This window comes from Odontesthes bonariensis, chromosome 13 (assembly GCF_027942865.1).
Source record: "Odontesthes bonariensis isolate fOdoBon6 chromosome 13, fOdoBon6.hap1, whole genome shotgun sequence".
Lineage (NCBI taxonomy): Eukaryota > Metazoa > Chordata > Actinopteri > Atheriniformes > Atherinopsidae > Odontesthes > Odontesthes bonariensis.
The window spans coordinates 29,547,432-29,558,331 of record NC_134518.1 but is presented as its reverse complement, the minus strand read 5'-3'; positions in this window follow the sequence as shown (position 1 = coordinate 29,558,331).

Here is a 10,900-nt window from a genome sequence, read left to right as displayed (position 1 = left end):
AAGTAAAACGTTTCAGGCTCATCTGTGACCAACCCCAAGAGTAAGACATGTGGGCAGCTTCTTCCAGTGCAATGAGCTGTATTACTGATAACATCCAAGATAGGATTACAGGGAATACATGCACAATGTAGAGCTGCCAGCTGCAGGAAAAAATATCCCTTTGTGGCATGCAGATCTAAGCTGTTTCCAGCTTATTTTTTTATCTCTGATTCTGGACGAGTTATGTTGCTACGAAGCAGCCTTCATAGGCACAACAATTTCTCCCTGAGTTGGTTTAAATTCAATGTGCTGCTCAAGGATGTTTGAGGGGAACAGCTGAAGTCATAACAGTCACACAACTGCTTCTCCAATAAAATGTTTGTCTTGATTTTATTGTGCAACATGATGGGAAAGTTAAAAATGGTGCTTGTTTAAATCTAATCTGTATCTAATCTAACTGTTGAGCCAGAGACTGGACATGTCTTGTGTGCTTTTATTAAGTTGGAATTGAATCATTTTCTGAATATTGAAATACATATGACTGAATGCTTAATGCATACCAAAGTCCCACGAATGTTACTTTAGCTTTGTAAGTGAATTAAAAATTATTGAAATGCAGTACAATTGTAAAGTTTCATGTCCTTTTAAGCTATTCACATGCTATTGTGTTTCAGGTTAATCTTAAAATGAATTTAGCTCTTTTGTTCTCATTAGCTAAATAACTTTTCTCAACAATGGCAATGCAAAACCTGCTTTTGGAGAGATTTGCAAGCTAACTTGAATAAATTACTGTGGTAAAGATCCCATTTAGAGAAGTACATGGACTATTAAATTAGTGTTTGATTAATGCACTTTTGGCAGCTATCATTGCCCATGTTTTCTTGGATTAATCCTGGAAGTTTACCTCACCTTTCCCGTGGAGGTTTTTCTCTCTCTTCTTGGCAGAGAAGCCAGGTTGGATATGGTGCACCAGTCCACAGCCATTTCAGGTCTCTCTGGAGCTGCTATACAGAGTTCAGGTCCAGACACTGGCTTGGTCACTCCTGGACTTTCACAAAGTTTTCATTAAGACACACCTATGTTTGCTTGGTGACATGCTTTGGGTTTCTGTCTTCTTGAAAGGAAAATCTTCACCCCATTCTGACATCCTGACTCCTCTAAAAAGGTTTTCATGCAGGGCTGCTGATTTTAATTCTGTATCCATCTTAGCTTTAATCCTGATAAGTCTCCCTAGCCCCTGTAACAAACCTTCACACAGAATGGTAATTATGCATGTTAATAATTAGGTGAAGCTCTGTGCCTGGTTTACTCTGTACAAAATATAGGAAATTCTGGACAACTTGTTTAGTTTTTGCTTCCTGTTAACTTACAGTTATTCAGATTTATTTTGGCAAATATCCAACCACTTTACCATACAGGCCTGAATGATGGAGTGCTGCAGTGGTAATTTCCTTCCGTAAGCTTTTCCAGTTTATACAAAGAACTCTTGATCTTATTTCTTGTGACCATTGGGTACTGTTGGTGGTTCCAATTCTTTTACGTTTTAAAAAAAAAAAAGTGAGGCTCCTGTGCTTGTGGACACTTTAAATGCTGCATACATTTCTTCCATCCTTCCTCATATACCTGTCACAGTCCTGTGTGATCCTGCCTGAACTGTGAGGCCTTATTTAGACAGAACTATGCCTCCTCGGTTACTCTCAGTCAATTCAGAAAATAACAGATTGACTCCAGTCACGTTACATCTGAGTGACCAAACTGGATGCAGAACTTAACTGCTTTTAAGTGCCTAAACACTTATATAAATTGGATATTATATTCTTGATGTTCAAGATAAATGTACAAAACAATCACCTGATTTTTTTCTTTTTCACAGTGGCGAATTGTGTGGACTGATGGGGGAAAATAAACCAAACTCTATCCATTTGCATTTCATAGAATTTTCACATCAAAACTGCATTTCACATTCAACATAACTATTCATGGGTTCAGTGTGATGTCACGAAAGTATACTTACTAGTACTCTTTTGGTCTGGGATGAGATTCTGCAAAAGTTCATAATGCAAGTGCTCTTATTATTAGTAGTTCACTTCTTTCCACTGTATTTTGATTTACCACATCTTCTGAAGTTGTATTGGAAACATTTGATACAGACTGCTGAGTGACGAACAAAGATGAAATAATAATTATATGAAAACATAAAGTTCACATTGAAAGAATGATAAGAGTCACAATGGCCAGAGATAAAACTACATCCAATCAGATGAAGTGCAAACTTGGCAAGAGACATCTGAAACCATGGAGCTGGATTAAAGAGGTGAGTGCACATACCAAAAAACGGGGTGAGGCATCTCCGTGGACTGGCATCTCAAACATCTGCTTGCTGAGATATATGGGGCAATCAAGCAGTTGTGGGCTGAATATGTCACATTCTATATTTAGAGATCTTATGATGAGGGACGTGTGGCATGTAGAGCATGAAGCAGACTCTGACCGAGAACGCTGAGATTGATTACTCATATGATTCCAAACATGAGCTGCAAATGTATCGCATAGTGAGAGAATTACTAAGCATTTCAGGTTTTTTTTAAATTCACTTTTTAGTTCAGATTATTACTTTTTTAGTGTGCATTACAAGCATTAAAATATATTCTCATTTGTCTAAAAATAAATGGAGATATTCACACTGCTCCATGATTTTCCTCCAGCAATGAGCAGATCCGATCTAGTTCTGAATGGCATAAGCCCAAAATACTGTATCTGCACCTTACAGACAAAGGTCATCTCTTAATGATCCCCTCTGCCAGAAACCATCCAATCAGTCAAGTAGTTAAGTCTAAAATAGGATAACAAAAGATATTGTGTTAAACTTACAGTATACTCTTTGGTAAAGCTGACACAACTATGTGCAGTTACTAGCTGAGCATATAAACAGCCTAAAGAAAGAGGCACCAAACATTCCTTAACTCCTACACCTCCTTCAGTCCTGACTCATCTATTTAGAGTCAAAACTATCCTGGCAGCAGTGCTTTGAACTCAGTTGGTGCTCCCTCATGAGTTAAAAAAAGGCTGGAAGTCATACAGAAGGCAATTACAATATATTCTATTCCACAGACACAAAATAAGTTTGCAAAAACTGCAGTGAGAAATATGATGAATGAAATTTTTCTCTTTTACTGAATGTTTAGTTTGGTTGGAATTAAAATGTGCTCACACTGGCGGTCCGGTACACGTACCTACTTTACCATCAGATTGTACATTTATACACTGCAAAAAAAATAATACACAGCAAGGATATACAAATACTGTATGGAGGAATAGATAGGCTATGCTTAGAATTATTTTTTTAATTACTGTCATCATCTCAAATTCACAAAATTAATTATGTCACTACCTCAGGATAATGAGGCTTATTTTTCAGTGAAAACAGGTTCATTATGATTATTTAGAGATAACAAAGATTGTTTAGTCATGAAAGTGGATAAAATCATGTAATTATTGTAAGATTAAGATTGCTAGAGTTTGTTTCCCATCAGTGCAAACAATGGGATAGCCTAAAGGGCGGCTACTGGCTGACGTGACGTGGAGTTGGACAAACTATTGTACTAAACTCAGACCAGAAACTAGAATTAAGCCTACATGCCTTGACTTACCATGGTAGGCCATCCCCACCAAGATAAAAACACTGAACAATGAAAAAAGGTGTCAATAAAGGAACTGCTCATTTTTTAGCTCACCAGAATAATCTCATGATGCGATAACAAAACTAAATTGTTGTGATCTTAAGAAAACAAAAGTCTGAAAAAGGCTGGTGACAGAATTAATTAAGTTGTTATCATGCAAAAACATGCTTTGTTATTTCAGGATAATTGCATCAAACTGAATAGTTACAGGAAAGGCCGTTCTCAGCTTTCATACATCTGTAGCTAAATGTTTTATCTTGTGGCCTTTTTCCAATCTTGATGTTTGTCACAAAAGCATGAATCCCAGTAGTTCTGCTGTGAACAAAGGATAAATTATCCCCCCTCCCTCCAAATGGAAAATAAAGGGAAACAACACTTAGGTTTTTAGTTACAGACACAAATTGCTTCACATACTCACTGGGGGCAAATTTATTCAATCAGATGTCTTGCTTCACATTTTCACTTAACTCAATGACGGCAGTAAAATAACTCCCACTTGTCATGATGATGTGGATACCATTTCGGCAATGTCCTGTAGAGAAAGAAAGCCATGTGCATAAATTGAGCTCTGGGAGACCTTTTCATGAGTCAGAACACAAGTCTTTAAACAAAGCAAAGCGAAGAAAAAAACCCATTAATTTAAGCATGACAAAGTTCCAGAGTTGCCTGCCAAGATAACAAAGCTGTCCATAACAGGAAATGATCCTCCAAAAACAAAGTAATGACTCGATAATCACATCTTGGAGATACAGAGGACGTTTTTAGAGATTTAGATTGAGATTTTTTTAAAGAAAAATCTTTCAAATTAATTTGAGAGTAAGAACTAAGGTAGTATAAGTCAAATTGTTCTGGTTACTAACATTGGCTGGGCGCTCACACTCACACCGGGACAATTTTTGCATCACCAATTAACCTAACAGGAATATTTTTGGGGGGTGTGAGGAAGCTGGAATACCCGTTGAGACCCCACGCATACCCGGGGATAACATGCCAGCTCCACACAGAAAGACCCCAGCCTGGGAATCGAACCTGGAACTTTTAAGCCCTAAGACTAAACTGGAATAAAGCTTTTAGTCTCCCCTTCTTTCTGAGTTTTAAGTTTTTTTTTTAAATTACCACTTGAAAACAATTTGCTGAAATGTAAAGCCAGCTTTAAAACTCCTACCTTAAAAAGTGATCCATCACATTTTCGATATTTTCATGAAGGTACTTTTATTGTCTTTATCATACATTTTATATTTTTTTTTAGTTTAGTTTAATTTTTATCCTGAAAATTGACAAATCTTTTTTAAGGCGTCTTAAAGACTTCCCCTTTTCCTTTTTGTAAAGTTGACATTTTCTTTTTAAGTTAAGAGCCTTGGAAAAAGTTGAATTTGTGTTTTTCTAGTTGACAGAACACAGTGATTCAACAAAAGTAGTGCTTCACAGACCAGATGAATGCTTGTGAAGTATGATACAAAAATCTCCACCAGCATGTTTGGCTTCTCATCTAAGTGACTCGTCTACAAATGAGGAGCTTCATCTCTTTAGTCAGCATAAAGAAGGAAGAGGAAAGAATGTGGCACCACTCTGGCTGAGGCAACACTCCAGACGAAATCTTCCATGAAATGTCACCAGTTCCTGAAGTATTCCAAACAGGAACAGGCTGGCCTGGCTGAAGAGGCACACAGAGCAGGCCAAAGAGGAAATGACTGAGAGCAGCCTTGGGGTGCGGCAGGTTAAGAATACTGGTCATGCAGTCTGTGGCCTCACTGGCATTATAAAGCAAGACAAACAGGAAAAGACAGATGTTTGGAATTTCCAAAGCTGTTGTTTTAAAATGCATTTGATGTTTGCTTCGAGGGACAATGCAACAAATGGAACAAATTTTAAGATGTGCTCTTATTTTCCTTTGCCTTGGCTTTCTGAGTATTGTGCTCATTTTACATGTATCCATGCCAGTTGCATTTTGATTCTTAATCATGTATTTTTGTAATTCATGTTTTAATATAATTTGTTTAATCAACATTGTTGATTGTCAACATTGTTAAACATTGTTATGTGTATGTGGATTCTAGATCTCTTCTGACATTAAGCAGAAATGATGGTGATTAGCTCTTCTTACTTAGTGCTGTGATGCTATTATGCTGTACTGTAGTCCAGGGATTTTTAGAGAACAGTCATTCTCTGTAAGAAATACACTTATTATGCTATTCCTTTTAAATGAACATTGAATCCAAACATAAAAGCTGATAGAGGAATACTGTGTTTACATGTTAACATGTAACACAAAATTAATTCAACAGAAGCAGAATTGCATTTTAGGGCAAAAATGATGTAAACATATTTATAACTCTAAATGTTTATCTTGTGCAGCATGAGCAGTAATACCCTTCCCAAACAGGAAAAGAGTGCCACCTAGAGATGCTCACAAGTGCGAAGGAGAACACGTCGCTGCAACAGAGCTTTGTCTTCAAAGCAACATATAGAATAATTTATGCTGTTTTTGCTTACAGCTGAAAAAAAATAGTAACTTACAGGTAATGTTGTTTAAGGAGCTTAAGAAACTTCCACTAACTACAGTTACTGTATTTCAACACTTGTGTCTGATGTTGCTGCATTTCACTGACTCATGAGGTAAGCGAAATATGCATGTCAGCAGAATGAGATGCACTGAAGGAATCTCCTTCAGTCAGTCATCACAGAGATGTCAACTCAGACTGAGGCTTGGGTTTATCAATCAGGTAAATAAAGTGACAGTGAGGGTGCTCAGGAGGAATGTTGAGCCATTTTAAAAAAGATACTGTGCTACCCTCTAGTGGTTGCATGAGTGTAATAGGCTTACTCTCCAGTGAATATGGTGAAAATCACAAAGTTTTTCTGTTATCAAGGTGAAATGAAACAGCTTTGAAATGTGGTTTTATCAGTGCAAATAAATATGTAAATTAAAAAATAAATACTCAAAAAGGTGTACATATGAATACATATAATACATAGAAATAGTAATATGTAAGTGAATGACACGCATATACAGTTTTTAAGTGTTTTGATAAATCTTTAAAAGTCTGCTGTGATGCACATTCATTTGTTTCTGTTTGCAACAGATGCAAATATGCTGTGACACCTAGTCCTCTTACTGGTGGGGGAAACTATTTGTAATGCCAGTTTTCTCAAAATGGCTGGATCAGCTTAATGTTTAAATGCTTAAAATAACCCTTATTTACAGTGTCATTTTTCTCATTGCCGATCTCTTATGCCTGATAAAACACTGACTGCAACCTCACTGTTGCCCCTGTCTCAATTCAGCTGAGACAGGAGAAGAAAATGAAAGAGCAAGTGTAATTACAACAGAGATGCAAATAAAATCATAAGAAATGAATTGCATAACTACCATAGCTGGTTGGGAATCAGTTTTTAACACGATCAGTTATAAAAGGAGCATCCCAAATGGGACGAGTCTTTTGGAGGAACAGAGGATTTAAATGTGAAAATTGCTGTTACACCACAACCTTTTTGGAAGCAGAGTTGCACCCAAAATACTGTTTTCTGTTGTGCCTGTTTACATCTTATAAGTCAGTCTGGGTGTAGGCATGAGAACAGGATGACAAGTAACAATTAAGACTCTAGAAGTAACCACATATGATTCTCAGCAATATTCTCCATCTACACTTGTAGTGATTAAGTATCGCTTGCACTCCTTGGATTGTTTCCATGGGAACCATCTACAAGTGAGAGGTTGTGTCAAGATGTGCAGAGACATATTTATTGCCACATTCACATGCACACATACTCACGCTGGCCTTGCACATCATGTTCAAAAGGGCTTTATATATGTGCTACTTCAAGGAGCACCTAAAATTGTGAGTAATTTTTATGCCTGATTCTCCAACTGCTTGTGTGTAGATAGCTCCATTTACTCTTACCATTCCTAATCTCCTCTCTTCTGTGTTGGTAGTATCGCTTGGTTCTGTCTCTTGTGTTCACTGTGTCCTCTGTCTAATCTTCGGTTGTACAAGAGAGCTGCTGTGGTTGATGCTCTTCAAGTTCCTGAAGCACCTGGAAGATGCTCACTACTTTTGATCAATAATTTTAAATTCAAACATCTTGAAAAGGCCTACACTGATCATGGGTGCAAACTCAATTTATTTTTAATTGTAATTCTGCATTTACATATTTTTAGATTGAATTGTAATGTTGTATAACTGCAATACAGTTTTATATGTAAATAAGTTAAGGATTTAAAAAAAGGTTCAAGGTTCAAGCCAAGAGAGCAGTAATAAGGCCCAAACACACAAACGAGCATCCAAAAAAAATCAAGAAGTGCCATACATTTCTGACTGTGTGCCCCTATATCTCATGGCTTCCCATCAAAATATCCACCCTTCTCATCATTGTTGAAACTGTAACAGAAATTGAAAGAGTGAAAGAGTGTGAGTGATCATCTTATTAACAGAAATGTTATATGCCTACTGACATGCATGCACAGTTAATTGTAGAAAATGTACCCATGTACCCTGTGTTTATAAGGATAACATGTCGCTGTTATGTTTTGCTTTTACATGTGGACGTAAACTTGGTTTGTCAAAATATCTGTGTACGCGTGAACTAAACCTGGGAGCATCAGTGGGTGTATAGACATGAAGCAGTACCTTGAAATCTATCAAGTATTTGACAGGAAGCCAGTGACGTTCCTGAAGAACAGGGTAATAAACTGCAATGAAATTTTGAGTGGCTTCCTTTGGGACTTTATCTTATTTCATTTCCTTTGACACTAATATGTGCTGGCAGTGAAAGGGAAGTGGAGAGTAGGTGAGCTGTTATTGAAAAATTGTGAAAAAGGTGAAGTGTGAATACAATGGAACCCAGAGGACATCGGGTGGATGGGTCGGCTGTAGTTTTCTTAATCTAGCTTCCACCTGCTCCTTGGAAATTTCTGACTATTACTGCCCGCTTCCACAACATTTGCGTCAGATCCTACAGAACTGAACAAACACAGCTATGATAGAACAAAGGACCAAAGTATTGGTGTTTACAGCTGTAACTTTAGTATTAGCCTCAAACAGATAACAACACAAATGTTAGCTAACTAATCACATGCTTGAAAAAACTGTAGAAAATGTCTCTAACACTTAACTTTTGTTCTACTTTTTGACTTTCTGACAAACTCCCCTATTTTAGCGTTTGTACTGTAAAGTCCCTCATTACGTTTCCTTTCAATTTCTTCTGTTCATTTCAACACTGTGGTTGACGCTTATTTAATACCGGCGCAGTTGTCACTGTAAGACCAACAGTTATTTTTTTTACCAAATTCATAAAGCATTAACACAATCTGAATTTATTGAAGTGTAAAAACAAAACCACTTATAACTCCAGCAGAAGTATGATAACAATCTTAATCATAAAGGTTATGGGTTATGCAAGTTATTCATTACAGCATCGTTTGCCAGTAATCGCAAAAATCAAAAAGATGTTCACTGATGATGTTACAACTATCTGTGAGACAGGCCCGACCAGGATAGAGCAGAGTGAGCAGTTAAGTAAAAATAAAAATAAAAAAGAAGTTTATTGTGGAGAACTGAAGATCCTTTGGTAGAAACCAAACTCAAAATAATCCTCCGTGGCAGTAAGTGTTGGTATTGGCTGGGCAAAAACTTAGATGGGATTTCTGTGACTGGTAGTGATCCTTCAAGAACAGACTTAACTTGTGACTGAGATAGAGGCAGAGGCGGTTGCAGTGCAGTGACAAAAAACAAGCTCAGTGTGATCAGGTGTGTGTACGGCCCGCTCCAGTCTTAACCAGGCTTTCTCCGAAAAGAGTCACAAAAACAAGAGACTTGAGAATACAAACAAGACTTCTTAGAACAAGACTTAAACTATGATTTGGCCGGTGTTTACCACTCAGGTAAGGCAATGATCTGGCATATAGTACATCCAGCTAACATTATAATATACCGGCAAAGCACACATCACGGTTGTCCTTTCAGTTCTAATGTTAAAGATGGATGGAAGCCAAAAGGGGCCTTGTCTGCGATCATGATTTTGATGTCATTATCTCGAGTTAATTATTCAGTTTTCTCGAGATACACAGCTTACTTTTGCATTTATACTAAGTTAATCTATCTTGTTTTCACAAGAAATAGGCCTTTTTTTTTCTCAAGATCATTGCATTTTATGAGAAACTGCAGTTTGAGTTCTCCAGATCAGAAGGTGGTTACACTCAGCTCGAAAATGAGTGGTTTCTATGTTAATACCCAATGTCATCACCGTGACATTTAAGGAGGATCTATAACATTAAGTCAAGGCATGCATGTGTAGTTCTGTGTGCTGAAATGAGTTTAGTAAATGTCTGTTTTGTTTCCTGGGCACTAGCAAAGTGCCCCAGGCTGGGACTCACACCCAGGTCGGCTTCGCTGAGGAACAACAGACCTCTGTACATGAGATGCCTGCTCAACCAGTTCACAAGCAGTCTATATGCAGACCCGTTAAATGTTTGTTCTTGCTGTGCACAGAGTATCATCTGTGAGCATAGATTAAAGTTAACCAACTCCACTTTAGCCAAAAGCTGTCCTTTATGCAATTCCACTTTGCGTTGAAAATTAGCTTGCCATACAAATAAGACTGATTAACTAATTATCTCAAGAAACCAACAGTTTTATCTCAAGATAACAACATATGTTATTCAGTAGTCATTAGAAAACAATGCTTATTATCTGAAGATATAGCATAAATAATCGTTATAAAAACACAACATCTCTATCTTGAGATAATAAGATGATTAACAACATTGCAGTAACATCTAAGGTTTGGCGCGGTGCCTATTCTTGTGTATGAAGTAAGTGTCATGGATGCATTCCTCAGGTGTGAACCTGACTCAGCTGTTATAACATGCAACTCAACGTTAGGCACTGCACAAGGTGTTATGAGCGGCAAAAATGGATCCAGAATCAGGACTGTGAAGGAGGTGAAGTTAAGCAGATGGCCTCAGAGGCTTTAATGAAAATAAAAAAACTGAAAACACTGCTGGAGCAGGACTTGGGAGAAAGAACAGAAAGTACAAGAAAAAGAAAACAGAACTAAGAGGACTGGCTAGCAGATTAACTGAAAAAAAGTACAAACAGGAAAAAACAACTACCGGTTCATGCAATGAACAAACAAAGAGCAACAGAACCAGGAAAATATATACTGGAGAGTAAATTAGAAAATGAATAGGAAGCGAAGCAATCAAACCAGTTGTGACAAGGAAGGTGTAAAACTAACAGAAG